The 10,764-nt window shown below is 44.6% G+C and overlaps 1 protein-coding gene across 1 annotated transcript in view; it reads right to left on the bottom strand.

Annotated features, from left to right (window-relative positions):
- Nucleotides 1-10,764, bottom strand: part of LOC306644332 (uncharacterized protein) — a 112,988-nt gene that overhangs the window by 83,261 nt on the left and 18,963 nt on the right. The gene's annotated exons all lie outside the window — the stretch shown is intronic.

The following is a 10,764-nucleotide window of genomic DNA, read 5'->3' as shown; positions in this document are numbered from 1 at the left end:
CCAGCTCCACGTGGACCAGGCATGCTACAAGGGAGGCCACATCCCAAATGCTGCCCTACTGCGATCAGTCATTCCAAAGACCAGCAAAGGGACAGCTTCACTCCCACATTTTGCTATGGTCCAGGGATGTCACACCCCCAGTAGGTTCCAGATGGCCAGCGAGTCCCTGGTCTGAACACTTGTCTCCTGCCACTCTCCTCTATAAAGGGCCTCTTCTTTATTTGAGTTTGGATGAGTGTACCTGTGCTACGAATTTCCGAGCCTACCAAGGCTTTAGCCTTCTACTTCCATGAACTCTACTCACTTAACAGAATTAGTGGATTAGGATATGAGAGAATGTTTCATAGGCTCGTTTTGTATGCGGTTTTCAGTGTGGACAGGAAGGGGGTCATGGCTGCTGCAGGGTTTCGGCTCACAGAAAAGAAAAGAGCAATGGCATTAATTACAGGTCAGCTTTGTGGCATACGTGCCTAGGAAGCCCTCATCTGATTTTAGTGAGGGGAAAATAACCTGGCTCTACTGATTCCATCTAGGCAAGTGGACTCAGGCACAGTAGGCTTGGTCATTTGTGCAGTGTCAGCCTGCTGAGGCTGTCTCCCAGTCTGTTCTTTTTTCAGATTTAGTCTTGTTCCTGCTTGCTAGAATACTGACAATGCTCTGCCCAGGGAGTGGATTTCTGGTCGTGGAGAAAAGGCTTTCCATAGTACTGCTTCAGTCCACAAATGCATCAAGTGCATCCTTAGCCCCTGTGTTCCCATCTTCCTCTGCAAACACTCCTCTCAGTGAGCCCTGGGGCCACATGACCCCTGCAAGAATGCTTTCTTCCTCGCTCCTCACTGATGTCAGCATTGAATGCCTGTTGCTGTCCAGGGTTGGACACCTGGTGGGGAGGTGCACTAGCCCCTGGGGCTGATCAGAGAACCTAGAGACCTTTGCAGCAGTGCCAGTGTGGTTTTCTCTGTGCACCAGGCCCACCAGTCCCTGTTGGAGTGTTCTTCTGGGTCAGATTCTACTCTTTTGGGCTACGAGTTGACCTGAGTGCACTTCCTCAACATGGCTCCCCACCATCTGATTGTCCCACTTACTGTGCTGTTGGGAGATGATTTGTCCCAGCTCATAGTCTTCTGGCTCCTCCTCCATCAGCAAGTGATGTTCCAGGGCCCTGCGAATGATGGCAGGAGCCCTGTTGTTGCATGTCACCTGCATCAACGTGGGAGATAGGCCTTGAGGAAATGGGCCTTGGAGTGGCTACCCAAGAACAGTGTCAGGGACATTCAGGGGGAAGCTCAGCTCTAAATACAGGGGCACCATCATTACTCACTAGTCCACTACCTGAGGGTCGCCTCCTGGTAATCGCCTGGGGCCTTCCTCAGGGCTTTGACACCAATCCTCCTACAACGTTCTGCCTGGCCCTGCCATTGCCCTTTGTGGAACCACGTTTCACTCAGGGTCAAAGGACGCCACAGCCTGGGTACAGAAACACTCTCATGCCACCACGATGGAAGGAATGGACCAGTGACATCCTCTCTCCCAGGGCTGTTTTGGAATTCAAGGTGAAAATGGGGGTGGCCCAGGCAGAAACCCAAGAGACTTTGGTTGTGATTGCCAGGGACAGAACACACTCAGGCAGAAGACCAATGATAGCCGTGAGAGCTACTGGCCTCCAGAGGCTCAGTACTGCCTGTGATGGAGGAGGACACCTCACTCAGGCAGGGTGGCATGGGAACGGGCCCCTGTACAGCGCCTCCCTGGAGCTGGAGTGTGCTCCATCCACATGAATATCGCTTCTACAGCGAGACCCTCGGCGCCCTGTTCAAGGGGTAGGAAGAATCTCGTGTTGCTCTCCTCCTCCATGTGCACCAGCATTCTCCATCCCACACAGTGCAGCCTGCATCCTGCATCCTGCATGCTGTCCTTTTCTCACCTCCCACCAAGACCTGCCCCTGCACTTCTGGTCTGCACACTGCCATCCATCACACACACTCCCTCACAAACAGTGAACATGGTCATGCTCTCCCTCAACTCAGGTCAAACCCTTAACAGTGACCTCTCTTCTTTATTCCCATCTCTCCTGACCATTGAAAAACTCCCAATCAAGAGGACAAGAGTAGCCTATGATATGCGATTTGTGTTTGCTCCCTGCCCTGGGATAGCACCAGGGGACCCCTGTTCCACCAGGCTTACCAGGACAGTCTTGCCATCCTTTGCACTTTGCTGCTCTAGCCTGATGTTTATGAGGCAGCTGTCTTTCACCTGTGTTTTTGGACTGGGGCTGTGAGTATCTGCACATTATACCTCTGATGAGCCTGGACTTCTTCCTCCATTTTGTGGTCATGGACTTGGCTTCGCCTTTTCAGCAGAGATGCTACTTATGGGTGGACTGATGTTAGACACCATGGCAGAGACCTTGGAAGTTGCTTCTGAGAACTGTGGGAGATGGAATATCAGTAAAGCCCAGAAACTGTTGGCCAACCCCTGCATGGTAGGTTGCTCTATTGGCATTGTAGATCATATGTTCAGAGACTGAGGCTTCTTGCCTCTGTGTGGATTTAGAAGGGCACCTGGATGAAAGAGCAAATAAGGTGGGTGTTTACCTCTTTTTCCTTGACCTTGACTCCTCTCGATGGACCTTTTTCTCAGGATTAAATAATACTTGATTGAGGGTTCATGGAGAGCAAGATGGCTGCATGGTCAGGGACTTTTAATTCTATACAGAGAGGTGTAGGGATTGGTAGGTGACACTCAAGGATTCTACCACAAGGCATCCCAACACCTGAGAGTCTGCCAGGTGAGGCCTAAGCCACATTCTTGAGAACCCTCCACTCTAGCTACACTTCCACCAAATTCTTCCTCAATGAGTCTTCCCAGAAGAAAGCTTATGCACCAGATCTAAACCAAACAAACACCTTTCAGTGAAAAAGCACCTTTGACCAAGGAACTTCTCAGTTCAGGTTGGACCTGCCCAAGAGACAGTGCTAGTGTTTGCAGCAGGATTTCCCCCAAAGCCTCATGTGCTTCATCATTTCTCCCCAATGCAGCAATGTTCTCACAAGCATTTGATATTGGGTGCTTTGACCTTGCCAGTGGATTAATCAATTCATAGGTGAATACACTAGTGACAGGTATTATCAATTAGCAGGATGTTGGGAATGGAGACAATTCAATGTATGCCAGTTCATCCCCTCATCCTCTTCCCACTCAGGCTCATGCATTTCCTCCTCCTCCTCCTCCTTCTTTTAGTTGGCCATGCTCTTTGTAGCACAAATCTACCAGACACTTCTGCCCAGATGCAGTCTCTGTTTAGGACCCCAACATGGAATCAGTTCTCAATGAACGGCAAGGTGTGAAACCAGGAGCCAAAGTATAATTTCTTATCTTCAGAAGTGTCAGTCATGAAAACCTGCCTAAAAGTGACCCCCATTTTGTGCATGCTTGTACCTGTGGAAGTGAACACTGTCAGCTCAACCAGGCTTTCTACCATTGAGGCCACATCCCCAATATTTTTTAATGTAAACAAGGTTTCCAAAGTCTAGGGGAGGGCCACCATCACTGCAACCCTCCTGCCATAATCCGTGCACACCATAACACCTACTGGGTTCCAGGCAACCAGCTCTTCCTTCCTTGGACATCAATTACACACAATCCTCCACTGGAGAATTAGCCTCTGTACTCCACTTCCATATAATCCCCTCCTACCAATGCTAGGTTGGATGTTTCTCCTTCTGGTATCATTTTAATTGACTCATTTTTTAATTCTTTATTTTTTCACTAATCTATGCCAGGGATTAAACCCGGAGGCACTTAACCATACAGACATGTTTGTCTCCCCTTTTAATTTTGATCCAATGTCTCACTACATTTCTGAGGCTGATTTTGGACTCCATTTGGTAGCTGCCCAAGCCACTGAGTTTCCTGGCCACTGCCACCTTGCCCAGCTCCTTGGAATATCTTGACCTCAGTCTTCCTCATGTGTAAGACGTGGCCAACCAAACCAGCTTGGTGTGGGAAAGTGTGAGAGCACTGACCACGTGTGCCCTGGAGGTGGAGGGGTCTCCTGTGGACAGATTGGGATCCTGGATGCTATGAGAGTCTGTCTCACTGAAAAGGAAATGGCACTTCCATTATTTCCCAATCAGCATTGTGACCTTTGTTCTCAGGATGCCCTTATATGATGCTGGAAGAGATACATCAGTGAGGATATTCTGAACTTCTTTTGGAGATGTGCATCCAGGCACAGAGGACTTGCAAATTTTCAAAAATAAAGAAAAATCCAAACAGGCTGTTGCCTGGGTTTTTAGTATTCTTGACTGAGTCCTGTCAGGAGAGGCTACAATACTGACATTTTTCTCAATAGGTAGGACTTCTCATGTTCCACACATGGATTTGAACAGGTGGTGCTTCAGTCCACATCAGTGCTGATCCCACCCATAGCCCCTGATGTCCTCATCTTACTGGGAAGGAACTCCTTTCAATGAACCATGGCTCAAACTGCAGCTTCAAGGACCTTCTACAGTTTGTGCCTCAGGGATTGTAGCTTTGCAATGCCCGATCAGGTCCAGGAGAGACACGTTTTTGGGAGACTGAGTAGCCCCTGGGGCAGCAGGGACAACCTGCTGACATTACGTCCCCCATCCTTACAGTTAGTTTTGTGCAAAAGTCCACCACACTGGCTGTTTTGTCCAGCCAAGACACACTTCCTGTGGCCTGGGAATTATCCTGGGCCCACTGTGGTTCATGTCTCCCCACTATCTGATGGTCCCACTTACTCTCATGTGCTGACACAATTCACAGCATTTCAAAGTCTTGTGAATCCTGATCCTTGAGCGAGTGTTGCTCTAAGGCCCAGAGTATGATGTACAGGACCGTCTCCCAGCAGGTCACCTGGATCACGGTGGGAGAAATGTCATCGGACAATGGGTTTTGGAGTACCACTTCAGAGGAGAGTGGTCAACGGCATTCAGAGACACCTCAGTTCCATGGAAAGTGTGCAACCCCTTATCCTGCTAACAGTGGCCTCCTTGTATTCTCATGGGGTCTTGTGATGTGCGATTAGGCCAATCCTGGTACAAATGTCTGCGTGTACCTGCCATGCCTGTGTGGAGACACATTCCACTCAGGGAAAAATGACCAATCTACCTGTGTGCAGACACATTTTCATCCCACCAAGATGGAGGAATGTACCTGGAGCTTCTATGCCAGGTGAGCTCTGGGAAGAAGGCTTGCATCTTTGGTTGGATCAGGCAGATAGCCTAGAAATTTTGTAGCTGACTGCCAGTATACAAAACAGACTCCGATTCGAGTGAGTGCCCTTGACTGCTTAATGATAGCCATAAGAGCCCCTGGCCTGTGGGCCTCAGTGATGGCCTGTTTGGAATGAGGTACTTGACTCGTCATTGGCAGTCATTGAACATGTCTCCTCTGCAGCTGGACACCTGCAGAATTCGCCTGTGTATTCCACTTCCATACAAATTCTGCAAGAATCCCCTTAATTCCCTATTCACCAATATGCAAATGCTGATATCACACCTCATGCTGAGGGTCCATTTCCTTCTACCAATGGCATGGCCCCTCCTATACAAATGAGAAATCACTGCCACTTCCTCTGCTCCAACCTCCCATCGTACAGAATTCATTCATCAACAATATCAAGGCATAGATAGTGCAGCCTGCACCCTAGATATTTCTTTGATCACAGCTGTCCCCCGAACTTGCTTTTGCACTTCTAGCCAGCAAACCCCACAACACACAGTCCCACACCTGGAGCTGGACAAGCTTGTACCCTCCCTCCTCTCAGGGGGAGCCCTTAACGCTGACCTCTCTCTCTTTTTGGATCTTACAGCCCCTGGGGTTTACTATATTTTCTGCCTCCCAAAGTGTAGGCCCACAGGAGACAGCCCTGCTATCAGGCTTACCAGGATGCACTTTGAATCCCTCCTGCTGTGCTCCTCGAGGTGAACATGTACAAAGCGGGTGTCTTCTACGTGCTCGCCATAGTCAGGAATGAAGAACTCCTGTCAGTGACACTCTTGATACTGGACTCCTTGCTTTTGGTGGCCTTGTGCAGTGCCCCGGCTACAACGGAAGAGCTGCTTCTCATGGCTCATGGGATCCTGGGAGTCACTGCAGAAGTTGACTGCAAGAACTGTGGGGGACGGAAACATCAGCCCGAAACTGTAAGCCACCCCAGCCTGTCAGTTTGCTCTGTGGGCATTCTAGAACATATGTCCAGGAGCTGAGGCTTTTTGTCACCCTGGTGGATGTGGAGGAGCACCAGGGGTAAAGAGCGAGTAAGGTGGGTGTTCACCTCCTTTGTCTTGCTGTTGGCCCACTTCCCGATGAGTCTTTTCCTGAGGACAAAATCAAAGTCCACACGGAGATTGATGCATAGAACACATTGCCATCAGCAGGGATCCTCAGCACTGGAGAGGGTGGGGCAGAGGTCGGAAGGTGTATGACACTCAAGGAGTACACAACAGAACACCCCCCAGGACTGACAGCCTCTGGCAGGTCAGGCTTGAGCTCCAGACCTGAGGGCCTTCCAATCTAGATGATGTTCCACCGAAGGCATTCTCAGGGCCTTTCCCTGAGGAAAGAGTATGCACGGGATCTAAACCAACCTACCAGCTTCCAACAGAAAGCACCCTGGACCCCAGGACCTCTCTGTTCAGGTGGAACCTACCAAGGAGACAATGCTGGAGTTTGCATCATGATTTGCCATCAGTGGGTTCTGTGTTGAAACTTGTCTCCCCAATGCAGCAGTGTTCACACACTGTGTTCGGGGATGCTTTCACCTGGCTGGTTGAATAATCCAGTCATAGATGAAGACACTATTGGGAGGTGGTATACATTGGCAGTATGTTGGGCATGGATGGAGGATGTCCACAGTAAAAGTGTGCCTTCAAAAACCATGTTTTTTTAGTTTTTATTTTTTGAGTCACGTAATTCTGCATTTCCTCCTCACCATTATCCTTCTTATTTATAGTATTTTTTCAATCCAAACTCAGTTTGACTGTAGTGGACCACACTGTCCTAGGCAATTAGGCAAATATTTATAAAACAGCAGATGAGAAAACGGAACATGGAGCCCAATAATGCAAAACAATATTTATAAGAGAGAAATCATGAAGTGAGAAGAATGAACACAAGTGTTCTATCAGCAGCACCTCTTTTTTTTTTTTTTTTATTAAGGAAAAAAGGTTTATTTTGATTCATGGTTGGACAGGCTGAAAAGTCCAAGATCTGGTTTCCACATCTGGTGAGGGCCTCATACTCCATCTTTACATGGTTTAGGACATCACATAGCAGGAGCATATGTAAGAGCAGTGCGCAGTGCAGGTAGAAGGGATTAAAAATATGGCATGACTTCACTTTATAAGCAATGTAGTAATTAACCCGGTAACTAATCCAGTCCCCAAAGACCCACTTTTTTTTTTTTTTAATTTTTATTGTAAACAAATGGGATACATGTTGTTTCTGTTTGTACATGGAGTAACAGCATACCATTTGCATATTCATACATTTACATAGAGTAATGATGTTTGATTCCATTATTTTTTTCCTTTCCGCCCACCCCTCCCACCTCTCTTTTCCCTATTTACAGTTGCTCCTTCCTCCATTCTTGAACCTTCCCACCCCCCATTACGTGTCATCATCCGCTTATCAGTGAGATCATTCGTCTCTTGGATTTTTGAGATTGGCTTATCTCACTTAACATGATATTCTCCAATTTCATCCATTTGCTTACAAATGCCATAATTTTATTATTCTTTATAGCTGAGTAATATTCCATTGTATATATATACCAGTTTCTTTATCCATTCATCAATTGAAGGGCATCTAAGTTGGTTCCACAGTCTGGTTATTGTGAATTGAGCAGCTAGAAACATTGATGTGGCTGTATCTCTGTACTATGCTGATTTTAAGTCCTTTGGGTATAGGCCGAGGAGTGGGATAGCTGGGTCAAATGGTAGGTCCATTCCAAGTTTTCTAAGGAATCTCCACACTGCTTTCCAAAGTGGCTGCACTAATTTGCAGTCCCCCCAGCAATGTATCCTCTCCAACACCTATTGTTGCTTGTATTCTTGATAATCGCCATTCTAATTGGGGTGAGATGGAATCTTAGTGTAGCTTTGATTTGCATTTCTCTTATTACTGAAGATATTGAACATTTTTCCGTATGTTTGTTGATTGCTTGTCGATCTTCTGTGAAGTGTCTGTTCATATCCTTAGCCCATTGGTTAATTGGGTTATTTGTATTCTTGGTGTAGAGTTTTTTGAGTTCTTTATATATTCTCGAAATTAGTGCTCTATCTGAAGTATGAGTGGCAAAGATATTCTCTATAGGCTCTCTCTTCGCATTGCTGATAGTTTCCTTTGCTGAGAGAAAGCTATTTAGTTTGAATCTATCCCAGTTATTGATTCTTGCTTTTATTTCTTGTGCTATGGGAGTCCTGTTGAGGAAGTCTGATCCTAAGTCAACAAGTTGAAGATTTGGACCTACTTTTTCTTCTGAAAGATGCAGAGTCTCTGATCTGATTTCAAGGTCCTTGATCCATTGTGAGTTGATTTTTGTGCAGGGTGAGAGATAGGGGTTTAGTTTCATTCTGTTGCATATGGATTTCCAGTTTTCCCAGCACCATTTGTTGAAGAGGCTCTCTTTTCTCCATTGCAATTTTTCGCACCTTTGTCTAGTATTAGAAAATTGTATTTATTTGGGTTTGTGTCCATGTTCTCTATTCTGTACCATTGATCTACCTGTCTATTTTGGTGCCAATACCATGCTGTTTTTGTTACTATTGCTTTGTAGTATAGTTGAAGTTCTGGTATTACGATACCCCCTGTTTCATTCTTCCTGCTAAGGATTGCTTTAGCTATTCTGGGTTTCTTATTCTTCCAGATGAATTTCATGATTGCTTGCTTTATTTCTGTGAGGTACGTCATTGGGATTTTAATTGGAATTGCATTGAATCTGTATAGCACTTTTGGTAGTATGGCCATTTTGACAATATTAATTCTGCCTATCCAAGAACATGGGAGATCTTTCCATCTTCTAAGGTCTTTCTTAATTTCTTTCTTCAATGTTTTGTAGTTTTCATTGTAGAGATTTTTTATCTCTTTGGTTAGATGGATGCCCAAGTATTTTATTTATTTATTTATTTTTTTGAGGCTATTGCAAATGGAGTTGTTTTCCTCATTTCCCTTTCAGCTGTTTTGTCGCTTGCATATAAAAATGCTGTAGATTTATGCATGTTGATTTTATAGCCTGCTATTTTGCTGAATTCATTGATGAGGTCTAGAAGTTTTCTGGAGGAGGTTTTTGGATCCTCTAAATATAGAATCATGTCATCCACAAATAGTGACAGCTTAAGTTCCTTTTTTCCTATTCATATCCCTTTAATTTCTTTAGTCTGCCTAATTGGTCTGGCTAGAGGTTCAAGGACAATGTTGAATAGAAGTGGTGAAAGAGGACGTCCCTGTCTTGTTCTCGTTTTTAAAGGGAATGGTTTCAGTTTTGCTTCATTAAGAATGATGTTGGCCATGGGCTTAGCATAAATAGCCTTTACGATGTTCAGGTATGTTCCCACTATCCCTATTTTTTCTAGTGTTTTGAGCATGAAGGGGTGTTGTATTTTGTCAAATGCTTTTTCTGCGTCAATTGAAATAACCATATTATTCGTATCCTTAAGTCTATTGACATGATGGATTACGTTTATTGATTTATGAATGTTGAACCATCTTTGCATTCCAGGAATGAACCCCAATTGATCGTGGTGCACAATTTTCTTAATATGTTTTTGGATACGGTTTGCCAATATTTTGTTAAGGATCTTTGTATCTATATTCATCAAGGTTATTGGTCTAAAATTTTCTTTCTTTGATGTGTCTTTTCCTGGTTTGGGTATGAGGGTGATATTAGCTTCATAGAATGAGTTCGGTAGGGTACCCTCCTTTTCTATTTCCTGGAAAATTTTGAGAAGTATTGGAATGAGTTCTTCTTTGAAGGTCTTGTAGAACTCGGCTGAGAATCCATCTGGTCCTGGGCTTTTCTTGGATGGTAGATTTTTAATGGCTTCTATTTCATTGCTTGATATTGATCTGTTTAAATCGTGTATGTCCTCCTGGTTCAGTTTGGGAGGAGCATATGTCTCTAGAAATTTGTCAGTATCTTCGGTAGTTTCTATTTTGTTGGAATACAGATTTTCAAAGTAGCTTCTCATTATGTTCTGTATCTGAGTGGTGTCTGTTGTGTTATTTCCTTTTGCATTATGTATTTTAGTAATTTGAGTCTTCTCTCTCCTTCTCTTTGTTAGTGTGGCTAAGGGTTTGTCTATTTTGTTAACTTTCTCAAAGAACCAACTTTTTGTTTTGTCAATTTTTTGAATAGTTTCTTTTGTTTCAATTTCATTGATTTCAGCTCTGATTTTGATTACTTCCTGTCTTCTACTACTTTTGATGTTATTCTGTTCTTCTTTTTCTAGAGCTTTGAGCTGTAATGTTAGGTCATTTAGTTGTTGACTTTTCATTGTTTTCTGGAATGCGCTCCATGCAATGAATTTTCCTCTTACTACCACTTTCATAGTGTCCCAGAGATTTTGATATGTTGTTTCGTCGTTCTCATTGATCTCTAAGAATTTTTTAATCTCCTCCCTGATGTTTTTTATTATCCATGTTTCATTCAATAGCATATTATTTAGTCTCCAAGTGTTGGAGTAATTTGCCTTTTTTATTTTGTCATTGATTTCTACTCTCAGTCCATTATGATCT

The sequence above is a fragment of the Sciurus vulgaris genome, assembly GCF_902686455.1.
Source record: "Sciurus vulgaris genome assembly, chromosome: 14".
Taxonomy (NCBI): Eukaryota; Metazoa; Chordata; class Mammalia; order Rodentia; family Sciuridae; genus Sciurus; species Sciurus vulgaris.
Note: the sequence above shows the minus strand (reverse complement) of the source record. Positions and strands in the feature narration are given on the sequence as shown.